Consider the following 16,015-nt stretch of genomic DNA (forward strand, 5'->3'; position numbering starts at 1 on the left):
AGCTCTTTGTGCAAGGAGTCTGTTGGCAATGGGGTCTGTCCCCTGTGTGCATGGGATGCCTGACCTTTGCGTGTGTCCATGGCCTCCAGGGCCCTTCAGGAAGCCTTCTGGTGATGTCTTCTAAGTCAGAGAAGAAAAAGTAATGAGTAAAATTATTGTCCTAAAATTGTGAGAACTTTAGGACCCAAAGCCATTTTTGCAAGTACCCTGAGGGCTGTGAAAAATTCAACCCCAGCAAAATACTCCTTTCACACTGGAAAGTACCTGCGAATCCCTCGCAGTTGGTTCTTCTATTTACTCTCTCTGCCAAGATTATTAACGAAGGTGTTAAACAAGCAAACCTAGCACTGGTCCCTGTAGTTCCCCTGATGCTGCCTGATCTTTATAATTGTCCTTTGTCCTCAGCTTTGAGGATGGTAAGAGCGCCTTGCCGGCACAGAGGTACAGGCAAGTTCACAAGCAGAGACTTCCCAGTGGAGATGCAGATTTTATTGCTACAATGTGGGCAAAGTTCCTGCAGTGACTGTGGCTTTGCTGGGTAGGATGACCATCCCTGTACCAATGTGTCCATCCCTGGGGCTGTCTGGAGGAGAGTGCTGCCTTGCATTATCATTGTCTATAGAACAGTGTCCATGTGGCACCTCTCTGGATGTCTCTGCTGAGTGGAGTCATCACGTTACCGTGTCCTATGAGAAGACAAGCCCTACATCTGCCCTTCCTCCACATGCATCCATGCAGAACATGGGGAGGCAGTGCCACATGGAGCAGGGCAGCAGGTGAGGAGGAGCAAAGTGGGTCCCTTCCTGAAAGCGGCTCTCTACAGCAGCTCTGGGGCAGAGAGGGACCAAGCTTGAGGTCCCCCGGCACTGAGAGAAGTCAAGTGGCTGTGGGCATGCACCAGAAGCCTGGGAGATAAATTCAACTGCAGTCCCATGGCACAGTCCCTGGCTAGGTTGGCAGGTAGGACCCTTCCCAGCTGGGAAGGACAGCCAGCACCTCCCCATCCTAGGCAGTAGCTCTCTGCCTGAGTTCTTGGGTCCAGCAATCAGCTCTGACCTTGGGAGCAGGAGGGGAAATCCAGGATGTGCTTGTTGTTCCACGTTCCTGGTGTATTTGCTGTGGGCTGGAGGCTGGAGACCTCCATCAGGTCTCCACCATTGATGTCCTCCTCAGGGGTTTGCCTTCCCTTCCCTGCTCAGGTTCCCCAGCCACCGTGGGAGTCACTGAGCACCGACAGCCTTCTCTAGAGGGGCAAAGAGGTCGTCTATCCCCTGGGGAGCCAGCACCCCATCCCTGCTTCCCCATACCCCTGCAGCCTGAGTGCCAGTGCGGTGCCGGGAAGCTGCAGCTGGCTCCCGAGCTCATTAACGTGGAGAGCATGCGTGCCCTGTTCCCCGTGCATCGATCTGATAAATGAAGAGCCACCGATGGTATTTTCTACCCTTTTAAGTGTTAAAATAACATTTTAGTGAAATATGAGTAGGTCAGAGTTGAGCTGCCCCCTTTCATCTCACAGCACAAAAGCAGGCTGTCTTGGGGAGGGGTGTCTATGCACGTGTGTGTAAGCATGCTCACACATCTGTGGAGGAGGTTCCCAGGTCCTGAGGGCAGATGCATATGCAGCCGTGCACAAGCAGTGCCCTTGTGTCTGTGGGAGAGGATGAGGAGTAAATGTGGGTGCGCAGGTGTCAGTGAAGGCAGGATGCTGCACATGGACAAGTGCAGAGGTCGGGCTGTGCACAACACTTGGCCACAGGACAACGAGGAAGACCCATACCCATGCATACCATAGTGCAAATTTTCACAGGTGCAAAGCTCTTACAGGTGCAGAGCTTTTTTGGAAGCTTTAGCAACTCATGGCTGCTCCTTGAATCTTTCTTGGTCTTCTTTTTGCAATTCCTTTGTGGAAATGCAATGACTTGTGTTGAGGATTGGGAAAATGAAATTGCATTGTCCTTGAGCTTGGCTCTACCTGAAGGAGCCCCTCTGCACTCAGCCTCTGGCCATTGCAGTCCCTGACTGGCAAGCAGATAAGGGCTGAATGCAAGGGAAACCAAACCCCACATGAAAAATATGGGTTTTCAGCCTAGTTAAACTAATTTATAAGATGGATTGGATGGGCAAAAAAAAAAAAAAAAGGCAAATGCTCACTGGACTATGAAATGATACACTGAAAATTGGAGTATATCACTGACAGTTGCTCTTGATGGAGTCCAATATGTCAGGAAAAGAAGCAGTAGCGGTAGCAGGTTTGGCAGGTCCTGGGGGATCCTGTCCTGTTCCTGGGAGAATGATGGCCTGACCCCCCCTTGCCTGGGGTATCGAGTCCTTTCCAGGCCTCAGGGATCAGCTGGACCTGGTGTCTGCAGGGGGTGAGTGCCATTTTCACACTCTTGATATGAGTGGCCCCTTCAACGCCCAGGATTTCTGTGCATGCCCTGGAGCCTGGCTGGAGTTGCCTTGTGTGTCCTTCCCCTGCCCATTCCATGCACCCTTCCCCTACCCATCTTGGACATTCATCCCCTGCCCATCTCATGCACCCTTCCCCTTGCCCATTACCCCTTAAGGCCCTTTGGTTTCCCCTCCTTCACCTGCCTGCAGGGGAGTGGTTCTTCATGTGGCCTTGCATCCCTTCTCTCCAGCCAGCCGAGCCCAGCTCAGCCTCGGGTCCCAGCCCCCCTTTCCACCCTGTTGCCCAATGTCTCTTCTTTCACCACATCTCTGGAGTATGATTACTCTGCGCCCTGGGTGAGAGCAAGAGAAATATGTGCTGAGATGACATTTCAGTTATACATGATGCTATTAAAATATGATAAGAACGCTATTAACATTAATAATCCTTTTCATTGTATCATTTAGGGAGCAAAACAAGCCATTAAATATTACGGAGTCATTGGTGCTTTGATGGCTTCAGGGAGGGGAACATTTGGCTGTATTTGTCTACATGCACTCTGAAAATATAACATTATCTCTGGGAAATGGGTTTCTCTGGGCTTGTCATCTCCCTGCGGCTCAGTGGATCCAGGCCAGTACCTGATGTTCCAGGGTGGGCAGGCATCACAGAAGGGGCAGGGTGGGATGGCCAGGTCCCAGGTGAGGCAGCGGTGTTGGAGATGACACCCATGCACACTTGGTGCACAGGGAGAGCAGACTGGCCAGGACACCCCTGGGAAGGGTGCAGGGGATGTCTGTGTGCGAGGAGGCTGAGAAGGAGAAGACAATATGCTGCTCGTACCCGAGGGGAGACGATTGCATGGGTTGGGAAGGGCTGCTCAGCCCACTGCAGGGTTGCAGATAGTTATGGGTACCTGTCTTTGAGTTTAATTTCCACTGCCCCCCCGCCTCTTTCCTCCTCTGGTGTATCCACAGATGTTACAGCAGAGGAATCACTTGAATTGCCCAACGTTAACCGTGTGATCCAGGCCAGAAACTCTCAGGCACGGCTCAGCTCTTGGAGCAGGCTGCTCTGTTTGCATACTGAGCCTGCTGCTTGGTGCTCCCAGCCCTGTCAAAGAACCTTCAAGCTCACTACAATTTACCCAGACCTCAGCATAAATCTACCTACTCTTTCTGATGCCCTGCTCAGCCCCGAAGTTCATCCATGTGGGAGTTCCCTGGACACTGAAGCATTAGCTCTTAAATGCTCTGAAAGACACCTCACTCCCAGCCATGTCCCCAGAGACGACCAGTCTTTGCATGCCTAATGCTCTGCCTACACTGGTTATGTTCAGTCTGAAGCCTGGCAGCCAGAGCTGGTGACAGCAGCATCCCCTTTCTGCACAGTCATCCGCTGGTGAGAGGGCAGCGGGGACATCAGCTCCTTGCTCTTCTTTTTGAGCTGGAAAACCCTCTCTTTGGGACAGCTGTCAAATACCCAAACTACCAGCTCCACTGAATGCCTACAACTGGACAGGAACCAGAGCCCGCTCCCTGACTAGCCCATCCCCAGGATCTGTCTACGTGAAGTCCGGGCTGAGAAGTGGCACCAGGGCACAGGGCCAGCATCGTTCTCTCATCTCAAGTGCCAGGCAGCCCTTTGATACCCACAGGCTCATTGGTGATGCTGCTCATGGGGCCATGCCAGGGCAGCGGGGCAGCCAGGCGGTCTGCGCCAGGCTCAGGGTGCAGCCATGCATCCCCAGGCTCACCAGTGAAGGCTCGGTGTGCCAGAGAGGGACAATGCAGCCGAGCCAAGGCCCCTGAGCTGCTCAAATGCCACCAGGGCCGTTGTTATCTGGATGTTTCCCCATGGTGACAGGAGCAAATGAGGGAGAGAACTGAAAAATGTGCAGAAGCTTTTGACAGGACTGTCAGAGCACCGAGTGAGCGCTAACAAGGACAAGTGTGGGCTCTTTAAACAAATCACTGTCATGTTGCAGGCATATCATTGTTTAACACAGCCACCACAAGTCACCAGAAAAGGTTAAAGCAAGAATGGAAGACTTAGTCCTAGGAAATGTGTCACAGCCGGGCTGTCCTTGGGACTGATCGCTTCCTCCCTGCACTCCAGATGGCTTTAGGTCTGGAGCCCACAGTCCTTGGAGCATCCTTGGGATGGATCTGCCATAGCGCTTGGCGTTGGAAAGACTCCTCCGTGCAGATGTGATGCTCACATAGGGCACATCAGCAAAAGCAGCTGTGCTACACCTATTCCCTCTGCCCTGCCCTGGTGAGGGGCTGGGGAAGAGGGTTGGCCCTGTGCACTGACAGACAAGTGAAAGCATGTACCTGCAACAACACCCCCAGGATGCTCCAGGGATGTGACCCAGACAGCCCTGGGAAGGACACACTGCCCAGTAGGCTCGGAGCCCCAAGGGTTTGCCTGAAGAGGCCTTCTCTGGCTATGTTTGGCTTGCAGTTGTCCAGGATCCATCAGTCAGGAAGCCTCAGGTGGCTTCGACATCACGGGCTCCCTGTTTTCTCCATGGGGTCCAGTGCCCTGCTCACAGCTGTGCACAGCTCTTCAGGACCAAGGGCTTGGGTGTGCGACAGTGGGGTCCTGTCGCAGCTGGTGACAGTCTTGTCTGTGGGGAAAGGAAGGGGAGACATGTCAAATGGGCAGGGGGCTCCTGGGTGAGATGAGCTGCTGCAAACCCAGTCCAAGCCCAAACCCTGCTGCACACAACAGTTCACTGGGAGATATGAAGGTGTCCCTGTCCTTGGACACTTTCAAGGCTCAGCTAGGTGTAACTATGGCCTGAGTTAGTGTTGGATATAGTCCCAAGAGAGGACCGGGATCTCCAAGGAGCCTTCCTACCCACCGTTGTAGGATTCTGTGCAGACGAAACATCCTGGTAATATGAGCCGTAACTCTTTTTAAAGTGTAAGAAATGAAATAACTGAGGTTGCTCACTGACACCCAGGGTCACTGCATGCAATTCATGAGAAGCCGCTCACTGCGCAGAACCAAATGTTCCTGAGTATGAAAATCATATGCCAATGTCACATAAGCAATCCAGACTCCGACCTTAGCACTCTGCTCACGTGCAAGCCATTAGGCAAGGAAATATATAACAAACAGCCCCCAAAGATCCTAAAGGCCCTACACAGCTCCTACAATGCCTATCAAGTCTTCTCCATCCATCACGTAGCTTCTCCCAGAGCAGTGCATCAAACTTTAATATCTTACTCTTAGTCACACAAAGGCTGTAACAAGCCTGGCCTTTCATGCTACACAATCCACCAAATCAAAGGCTCTCTGACAGAACAGAGCACCTGAATATAATCTTTCTTTCTCATCTAAATCTCATCTATTTCAGGGCTCTGCATACCCCTCATCACTGTGATATACATCAGCATTGCCAAAACAGACCATTTTCCTACTGTGTAAAACAATTGTTTCTAATTAGACAAATATCATTAGACATAAGGCTATTGTAGGAGAGATGAAGGAAACCCCTATGTGAAATCAGAACCAAGCCCACTGTGCTCCAACAGCAATCGCTTATTCCTCCATCCCTCCTTAAATGCGATGCTATGGGGCACTTTGCCCATATTTCCAAAGATAAAAAGCACACAGAGCCCACTGTTGGGGGTGGAAAACATTATAGGGAATCCAGACTAAAAAAAAAGAAAAAAGTAAATAGAAAGATGTGGAGGAAATATCTTTAAAATGGCTGCAAGATAGCAACGCTAAAACTAATTCCTGGCAGTCAGGGATTTCACAGCTTAGAGGAGATTTTATAGAGGAAAATTTGGGAGAGTGGCAATGACAAGTGCATTTCCCTACAAGAAAGGCTGGTGTGGGGATGTGTGCTGCTGCCATGGCCAGGCATTGCCCACCCGTGCTGGGTGGCAGGGCACTGCTGGCTCCCCATGTGCCATGTGGAGACTGAGGCAAGCAGCCCAACCCCTGATGTCAGGATTTTCCCCTTGGACAAAGTGTCCAGAGAGGGAAGACATGACTCAGATGTGCTATGATCTAGGCAGGGGCTTTCCAGCCTGTCACCTGCTTTTGTGCAAAGGCATGCGCTGTCCTGTAAGCCCTGGGGCAGGAGTAGAGAAGGGAATGAAGTGGGATTAGTGTATTGGTTGGGGTCAGGGCATCCCACTGCAGAAGGCACGTGCCGTAGGGTACAGCTTCCAGCAGCCTGGAGATGCTTCCAGCTCCTTGCCTACCCCTCTGGTTCCCACAGCTGCATGGGTGAAGCTGGCTCAGAAGTAAGATGCCATGCAGAGAGTGTCCTGAAGGATGTGGCTGGCAGAGCAAAGCATCCCCTGCTCTTGGTGTTGGGGCTGGAGCTTGGTGGAGCTGCCTGGTCCTGTTTTCCATCCCACATACAGAGCACCCTATGGCTGGGGATGTCCTGCAGCCCACACACAGCCTGTGTCCATGTACACCTATCCCCTATACATATGTTAGTGTGGACCATCTCTGGCCAGGAGGCTCTGCTTCCCATCCTGGTCCCAGAGGGATGTCTGTGCCCTGTGCTCTGCCATGGGAACCTGGGGGTTTCATGCAATGTGGGCATCTCTGCCTGTGTAGTGCCGTGGCTTTGCTTTCCTGAGCTCTTTGCTGGGCTCTGGGGTCCATGGGAGAGGAGTGGCAGGACTGGGGCAGTAGTGGGGAGCAGGAAGACATCTTTAAGATTCACCATCTGCATCCATTCCCATTTGGATCCCCGTGCAGAAGCAAAGTGCCTGAATGTGTGCAGTTGGCAGAGCAATCCCATGATCCCACTGAATCAGAGATTATCAAGGGGGGAAAACTCAGGGCTTAGGTGGGATCAGGAGGAGGAGAGGAGGATTTGGAGCTGGTCCGATGGGTTAAGCCACTTGTACTGGCTGAGATTAGGCAGAAAAGGACCCTGATTTAGATGTGAAATCTGCTTCCACCTCCTCTGAGCCCTGCCCATGCACTCCAGCATCTCGCTGTGCAGAAGGGTGACAGCTTGTCCCAAAACAATATAGTTCAAAGGGCAAGAGTGGGACCTGGAGGCTCTCCCATGCCCTCTCCAAGGCTCCTGTGAGTGGTTAGAAGTGTTCCCTGCTCTACTGCCATCCTCAGTGATCCCTTGTCTGATACGGCATTGATCTTGATGTCTGGCTGTCAGGTTCTGCCTCCCCTCTGCCCTGTCTCTCTCCCCTCTGGACAAGCCCCTTGCTAAGCCTGCAGATGGAGAGACATGCAAATAATTGGCATGTGCTGCTTCCCTTTCCTGCAGGGATCCATCACCAGTAGCATCACAGCTTTCTTTTTCACATCTCCAGCCCTGTCCAAGAAAAGATCACCTCCATGCCTGTTTCCTCTCTTACCCAAGATGTTTCCCTGCTCCGATGGGGTCCAATTCACTTCTTGCCTTGAAGTACTGCCTGCTTGTAAGGACAGGAAGCACTGAATCCATCTGGGAGCCCTGAGTCCCACAGAGATGCTCTGCTGTCCAGCGTTGCCACTGTTTGCCAGGACCTCTGGTCTCGTCTTGCCTGGTTGCTTGGCCAGCAGTTGCTTCTGAAGCCGTCAGCCCCTCAGTCTTGTCCTGCCCTGGGATCTCTGCCAGGACCTGCGTGCTCTTGCACACACCTCTGCACCTTGGCATTTGGCTGCTGGGGCACAGCATGGCATCCTGCTGGCTTTGGAGCAGAGACGGGTCTGGCAGGTGCCCTCCATACTGATGAGTGGCAAGACCTTGGAAATTTTCAAGGGTGAGGATAAGATGAAGGAAACCTAAAAAGAGCCAGTGATGTGAAACAGCCACTGGAAGCAAAAAGAGCAGTCAGTAGTGACAACACCTCCTGGCACTTTCCTTTCCATGGTGCATCCAAGCAATGTCCCCTCAGGCTGCTGTGCAGACACTTCTGGGAGTGGGTCCCAGGTGCTGGGACCGTGCAGCAGCTTCTTGTGGGTGCTGGGAGAAGAAAGCAAAAGAGACCTTGTGTAGCTGCGAGAAGCAGCCTGGAAAGGAGAGGCAAAATCCATCTCTGCAAGTGGTCCCCATGGCTGATGGTGGCCAAGGGTGGCAACAGAGCCCTGCACATGGCCACCCTCTCCAGTCACTGATGAGCACAGTCAGGAGACAGTCTGGACCCTGGACTCACACCTGCAAACTCTCTGGAGAGGCAGGAACCAACATAGGAGACCTCAATGTGCCACTATAGGAGGCTCTGGGTGGCAAATTCCCAAGTGCAGCCTTTGGCCTCCTTTTGGACTCCTCATGGCCCCTGGAGGGTGGTGAACCCCCTTGCTTTGGTGCACTGGCGCTGCCTGGCAGCAGGGCTCTCGTGAGCATGTGGAGGAGTTCAGAGAGAGCCAGAGGGGGTAAAGAGTCCAATTTTAGTTGTAATGAAGCCCCAGGAGTGGAAGATAAAAGTGCCAGCAGCCCTGAATGTGCCGCTGGTTCCCATGCAGCAAGTGGGACCGCATGGGTAAAGCAGGGCAGGTGACAGGCAGGGGCTAATGCTGGTCCCGGTGTCTGCATCAGGGCAGATGTCTGCTACATCCCCACCACACAGCGGTGGGTTTGCATTACGCTTGCCCCCGCTGTGTACCCTGGGCATGGAGAGCTGTCCTGCAGGAGCTGGGGGCTGTAAGGCACTTGGGTAGGACAGTGCTGAGATAAATACCATCCAGCCACAAGTCACCATCCCAGAACAGCACCCCATTGGTGCCATCTCCAGCCATCAGCTGCCTCCTGAGAAGAAAATGAATGTCTCCTTATGGGGAGCAAGAGCACCAGACCTGCAAGAGCTGGTAGCGGGAGCTGCATGCCCATATAGGAAGGAGACCTAATGAAGTGCTTTATTAATTGCATTGTGAACTTTTCCTTTAATGATTCTCCCCGCAACTCCCTCTAGTTAAAGCTAATGGCCTGTAGCATGTTCAGCAGATGGATTACCCATAGGTGCCCAGGCAGCTGGGCCCAGCTTATAGAGGGGTGCGTGGGGGCTGCGAGTGAGGCAGACACATCACCCACTGCTCCTGCACATTCCAGGGCCCCACAGTACTGCAGGGGCTTTGCTGGACCCCCGGGATAGAGGGGCTGCTGGGGCACCCTGTCCTTGCCCATGCACCTGGTGCATCAGTCTGTGACAGTGATGCTGGTACCAGGATCTCTCTTGAGCCCTTGGTGGTTGAGTTAGCAGGCAGCCAGACGGGCTTCCCCACTGGTGGAAGTCACGGTGTGGGGGACTGCTGGGCTTCATTGCCCCATGGCATGAGTGTGGCTTTGTTTGGGCCAGCTGGGTCTGTGCTGCCATGCAGTTATTCCTTCTTTGCTTCTGCACAAGGCAGAGCTTGGCCTGGAGATGGCAGGAAGAGCCTCATCTGGGAACTTGCAAACCTGGATGCACCAGGGCAGCAGAGTAGTACTCAGTGGCCAGTGGCTGGCCACCTCCACTCATCCCAGGATGCTGGTTTGGGGGCTTCACAGAGCCTGTTTGCGTTCAAAGTGGGGATTGAGCCTCATTATTTAAATTAAACTGTAGTGGATGCTCTTCCAAAATGACCACATGCCACCAACCGATGCTGATGACCAGCCCCCTTGAGAACAGTGCGGGCAAATGGTTTGTGCTGCTCTGTCCCAGGTTGACCCTGGCAGAGCAGGATGGCCTTTCCACTAAGTCATCACTGCACATGCTACCACATGGATTATATAGTGCCTTGTGAGAAGATACTGATTTCCATCGCCTGCAGACTGTAGGGGTCACAGTGACCAGCTGCATTAAGCACTGTGCATTAACGAAACATGGCCAGCTGGCTGCCTGCTGTGAGAGCAGAGAGCTGCGCTCCATAAAAGCTCCTGAGGGTGCCATGGCCAGGTTCATGATGCAGGAAAGGGCCACAGTGGTGCAGTGTGGCCCCATGTGCCCTGCTCAAGCCCTGCATGGTTTAGCCAGGGGCCGTTCTTCCACAGACCTTCTCCAGGTACCTCTCCATGAGATAACACCATGTCTTAGAGCTGCATCCTGCCCTGCATCCCTTCACAGGCCTTCAGCTCTTTCCATGCTCTCCCCTTTTTCCCTGTTCCTTCTTGCCACTCTCCTGGCATCAGGGCTGCTCTTTTCATGGTGCACAGTAGAGTTAAGGGTGGGCATGGGCAGCTCTGGAGCGGGCTGCTGGGGCTCATCACACATGCTGGGGCATGTCTGCAGGCTGAGCATCAGGAATGGGAATAAATTAGCAGCTTTGAGTAGAGCTGGAGGTTTCCACGTGGGAGTTTGCTTCGTTTTTAAAGCAAGTGCTGGTGAAAGCTGTGCATTTCAGCCTGTCCATGTCCCATTAGCGAGTAACGTGAATGTGTTTGTATTTAGTGTTGGCATTAATTAGTGGTGGGAGATGGGGTGAGTGTGAGCTCCAGCTCTCTGCAGATGAGGTGACTCATCCATCCCCTCTTCTTCACGACAGACTTTCTGCTGTAGCTCCATTAGCCTCAGCCACCCCCCTGCACCCGGGGAACCTCTGCAGAGCAGCTCGCACATGCCCACCACTCCCCTGTGGACCGTGCTATGGTGAGTGCCTGATGCAAGTTCCCTTCCCAGATCTGGCTGCTGCCACATGATGAGCCTGTTGCTTTGCTGCCTTAGTCTGCACTGAAAGATGAGAGTATTTTTAGGCTCAGACCAATTTTCTGCAAAGGCACCAGCCTATGCTGTGGGCCTTGTATAGCACCAGGTCACTCTCCCACAGTTGGGGCTCTCCTCTGGCTGTGTCGGGGTGTTGAGGACTACAGAGGGCCCCAAAGCAACATCCCCTCTGAGCCAGGAGCCCTGCAACCAGCAGGAGCCTGGCTTGCTGCTGTTCTCCAGGGGTTTGCCCCCAAGTCCATAAGTTGCTAAGGGATTTGCCCCCAAGTCCGTACCCCCACCACGCTCCCCCTGGTGTTTCACACAGGCGCACAAGGCAAGGCATGGTTCAGGTGGCTGCAGAGATGCAGTGGGAGGTCTGGGCACTGCCAGGATCACGGCAGCCCCTCTGCAACCATCCAGCCTGCAGCAGCCTATGGTCTCTGCTAAGCACCTAGATTGTGGGGATGGGCTGGGTATAGGGAAGGAATGGGGCAGGATCACTCAGCCTGGGGTAACCTGCAGCATGGTGGGGCTGGGGGCTGCTCAGAGGGGCAGGGAGGCAGCAGGGACCTGAGGCAGGGGCTGCCTTGGTGCAGGGCAAGTGACATTTGTTGTGATGGAGGTACAGGTCCATGGCAGATGGGGCAGAGGGGGGCTTTATAAAACAATATTTCCTCTGTTCTGCCTCTCCCTGAGGTCTCTGTGCCTGAAGCCAATGTCATTTCTGTTGAAATGAAGCCTGGCATGGAAGTTCAGAATCTCTCTTGGTCATGGACGTGAGCAGACCCACTGCCTGGGTGCTGCAGGGCAGGGAAGGGCTAAAGGATGGCTGCAGGGCAGCAGGACGGCCAGGCCGTGGGTGCAGGCATCCATGCTGCTCTCCAGGGCATGAGCCAGGAGTGGGCTGAAAGAAGGCTCGGAGAGTGCCAGGGTGGAGGCCACCGTGCAGGGTCCTGAGCAGGTCTGCTACAGCAGCTACCCAGAACCGATGTGTCTGGGGACCCCATGGTTTCCCCAGAGACTCCCCCAGAATCCTTGTTTGCCATGCACATGCCCCTTTTGGGTCCCTACCACCCCTGCTGTAGGGCAGCCCAGCAGCTCCAGGTGGCTGCGGTGAGAGAGACCACCTCTCTGCAGTGGACATTGCAAAGCACTTCCCCAGACCAGCTTTTTGCTGGGACCATGTCCTCAGAAGAAGTCACACCTTAATGAAACACAGCTTGTCTGGCACAAGGACATCCATGGTGACCAATGCCATGTCCTCTGGTGTGAAGCTCTTCCACTGTGCAGAACTCAGCCAGGCTCAAGCTCCCAGCCATCAGCAAATGTGGAGCTGCAGAGGATGCTTAGCTGTGCCCCACCAGGGAAGGCTACTAGCCCAGAGGAGCTGTCTGTTGGCAGCCCAGGAAAGCCAGCCCCCCCTGGCTCAGTGCTTGGCAGCAGAGCAGAGCAAATCCCCCTCAGCCATCTCTGTACAAAGGCAGAGGGAAAGCAGGGGTCGTGGGCACCAGCCCCAGGGGCCCTTCATGTGCGTGCATCTCATGAGAGTCTGTTTCTGCCTCTTGAACACAAAGTAGCTGTTTTTATTTTTTTTCCTCCTGTAGCTGGAATTTTGCTGCATGTTTTGTCCTGGATCAGCTGAAAATAGCTCCAGTCAATCTTAACAATTCATTAGCTCAGTTTTGTCGTGAAACTGTTGTTGCTGTTGCTTGCACAGGAGGAGAATTGCACCAGTGGTGGCAGAGCACTGTGTTTGCTGCCGAGAGCTTCCCAACAGACTGTTGTTCGCTGGGGCTCTAGCTTCAAAGGCAATTTCCATGGACTGCACTTGCCTGACCCCAGTCCTGGCATTTATTATGTGCTCGTTTGATGCAATGCAATCCAAGGCAATTAGCTCATCCATTATCCTGATGCCTGTTCAAATACTAGAGTGGCACTTTCCCAGCTTGTGCACGGGTACCTTTCCTCAGTGACTCTTTCCCTGCTAGCCCAGGCCAACACTCTGGTCAGCACCCTTAGCATGGTGGGGTGGGTTTTTTTAGTTTTTGAAGCATCCTGGTCTAATACCATCAAGTCAGAGCAGGGGTGAGCGAACCTAGCACACACTTTGCTTCTGGCGTTCCATTATCGCTGTTCAGCTGTGCATCCTGAATGAGCAAAGCCGCGGTTGATATCTTCATAGCTTCAGCTCTATGTCTCCCCATTTCCCGCATGGGGAGCAGGGGTTTCATTACCAGCAATGTCTTCTCCTGGCTGCCCGTATATTTATGGCAGTCCTTTTTTATAGCCAATTTTGTAGAGTGCCCAGCAGTTAGCTCAACTGCTTCCTTTCATTTCTGCATTATTGCCAATTTCCTGTTCCACAGACTAAATTTATCACATCTTTAATTGTTTGATAACTCCTAGAACCGGCTTAGAGTCACCCTTCCCTATGCCAGCCCCGTTCCCTGTGTGCAGGCTTCATGCTCCCATCCCCAGCACGTGTCTTAGTCCCATCCCAGCACATATCTGCAAAGAAGATTCCAGCTTGAGAGCCTGTCTCAGCATCTCTTGGGTGCTTTTGGCCTCCTTTCTCTCATTTTAATTTGCCAGTCCCAGCCTAGCTCAGCATCCATACTTTGGTACATTGTCAGTTTATCCTGGGAGTCCTTGCGGGGTGTGTAGGTCCGCCTGGAGGTCTTTCTCCTGACAGCAAAGGCGGCATTATCCTATAGATGATTGCTCTAAGCTGTGTCCTTCTCAGCTCATGCTTGTCCCAAAGCAGATGCCAGGACTTCTGCCAGGTGTGAACAGCCTCTGGCAGGGGTAGGTCCATGGCACCTGCTAGCTGCCTGCATTTGGGCTGTGAGGTGAGCAAGAGAGAGGAGGAAGGATGCTGTTGTGTTGGGACAGCCCAGTCCTTCCAGAAGAGCAGTCTAGCCTGTGCTCTGAGGCTGACAACTGGTCTTGGACCAGAGTGCAAGACAGTGAGACCATTTTTCACTTTAGCTCCTAAAGTCCTTGTGCTTGTTCATTTCTGTGAGCTATTTGGAAGTCTCTGATGACTCTTTTGATATCTGCTGTCCTATGCTGCTGAGCCAATAGCATCCTGGCTGCTGGTTGCATCCTCGGTCTGGCCCAGCAGGGAGATCTGCAGACCGGCTGCTCGGGCTGCTTCGTGGTGGGTTCTGCTCCAACAAAGATTTCCCTCCTGACTGCAGGCTGCTTCGCAAGCTTTTCTGGGAAGCTTCCAGTTTTTCTCCTAGATTCAATTTCAGCCAGACTTGTAATGCCTCCAGTTATTGCTTTGGTTTTGTTTCAGTTCTGCCAGACTTCTGGCCGCTGGTGATTTGTGTGACTGCTTTCGGGTGCCTCAGTACCACTGCTGAAGCATGGCTGGGGTGGGTGTGCATGGTGGGCACTTGCAGGGGTGCACAGCCTCTGAGCCGTGCAGCCCTGGACGTCCTTCGGCAGGGTGCCAGCCTCCTGGCACAGAGTTGCATCCTGCTCCCAGGTGCCTGTCTCCAAAACCTGCAGCAAGTCCTCTATCCAGGAGCTGCGCAGGCTGGATGCCTGAAGCCCACCCCCAAGGCTGAGCCCTACAGCTTTTTCAGTGGCCTGGCATGAGATTGTGTCTCTGTGCTCTGAAGAGAACTTGTGGGGCCTCCAGGAAGGTCAGGAACATTTGAAGTCAGTGTGAAGAGAGGCTTGGGGGACAGAGGCAGATGTGCCTCTGTACTGAGTTACCCATTTCAGAGGCTCCACCCCATACCTAATCACAGCTCAAAGCCACCAAACAAGTGTCATGCCAAGACTTTCTGCTGAATAATATCCAAACGTCCCAAGCATATGCCCCACTGCTCAGCAGCCTGGCTGTGCTATTGCAGAGGGGGTTGAGCGTCATCTCTGTGCAGAGCCACAGGAGCACTATACCCTTGCAAGAAGGATCCCTGTCCCGTACAGCGTGCATCCATCCATTTGGGACAAGTTTGCTGTCCTTGTTCCTTCAGGCTGCCTTTAATGCATGAATTAGATGGGTCTCAGTGCTGTGCCCCGTTTACACCTAATTGTGTGACATCCCAAAAGCCTAGAGGGCAGCAGCTGGTCCTCAATTGAGGTCCTGGCACAGCCTTTACATCTCCCCTGAAGTAGCCCTAGCTTTGCAGTGCTGGAGGTGACAGGTACCTTTTATGGGTAATTTGGAGCCACAGAATTACCAGGGGGCTTCACGCCTTGCATTGTTAGTGCTTGTCAAATATTTATGAAAAAACAATCTGGGGATAATTAATTCAGCAGCAATGGCAAGGCCCGGCTGAGATTTATTTGATGGATATGGTTGGAGCATGGACAGAGCTCTGCCAAGTCCAGGAAAGTGTATCATCAATAATAGATTTGTCAATAGATGAAAACATCATCAGATAAGCTAGTCTTGAGTGCCACCTGGCCAGCACATCCCTGCAGTCATCCATGGCCAGTGCTCGAGAGATGGGCTGCAACCTGCCCTGGCAAAACAGCTGCCCCACAGCTCCCAGTGCCACCTTTCTGGGCTGGAGTCTTGGTGGCCAGTGGCAGGGGACCAGCAAGAGTGTCTCCAGGGCCACTCCACACAGCTGGCCCCACAGGGGATAAGGGGTGGGACACAACTGGCGGCAGGGGGAGAGGCTGCGGGTAAAAAGCCCCCACGCTGGCCATGTGCCATCATTCCTCCGTTTGGTGTCACCGCCGTCCCCAGGGGAGCCCCTGCTCTGGGATGCATGGCACAAAGGCGACCTTGAGCACTGGGAGGGCCGTGCTCTTTCCCTGAATAGCTGCCCCGCTGCGCCATGCCCGTGGGGTACCCCTGACCCCGGCCCTACTGCCCAGCAGCAGCCAGTCTGGGGCTGCAGGGTCTTGTGGGGGGCTGTACACACTGAGCCCATTCATCCGCCAGAAAGGGGCCCTTGTTCCCGGCAGACAGGCTGCAGGGGCTGAACCAGCTGCGGTGGCACAGGTCCACCCAGGGCAGGACCAGCCCCGGGCGCTTCACAGCCTGGCT

Source organism: Nipponia nippon, unplaced genomic scaffold, assembly GCF_047370975.1.
Source record: "Nipponia nippon isolate SJK-2023a ecotype South Korea unplaced genomic scaffold, ASM4737097v1 scaffold_21, whole genome shotgun sequence".
Taxonomy (NCBI): Eukaryota; Metazoa; Chordata; class Aves; order Pelecaniformes; family Threskiornithidae; genus Nipponia; species Nipponia nippon.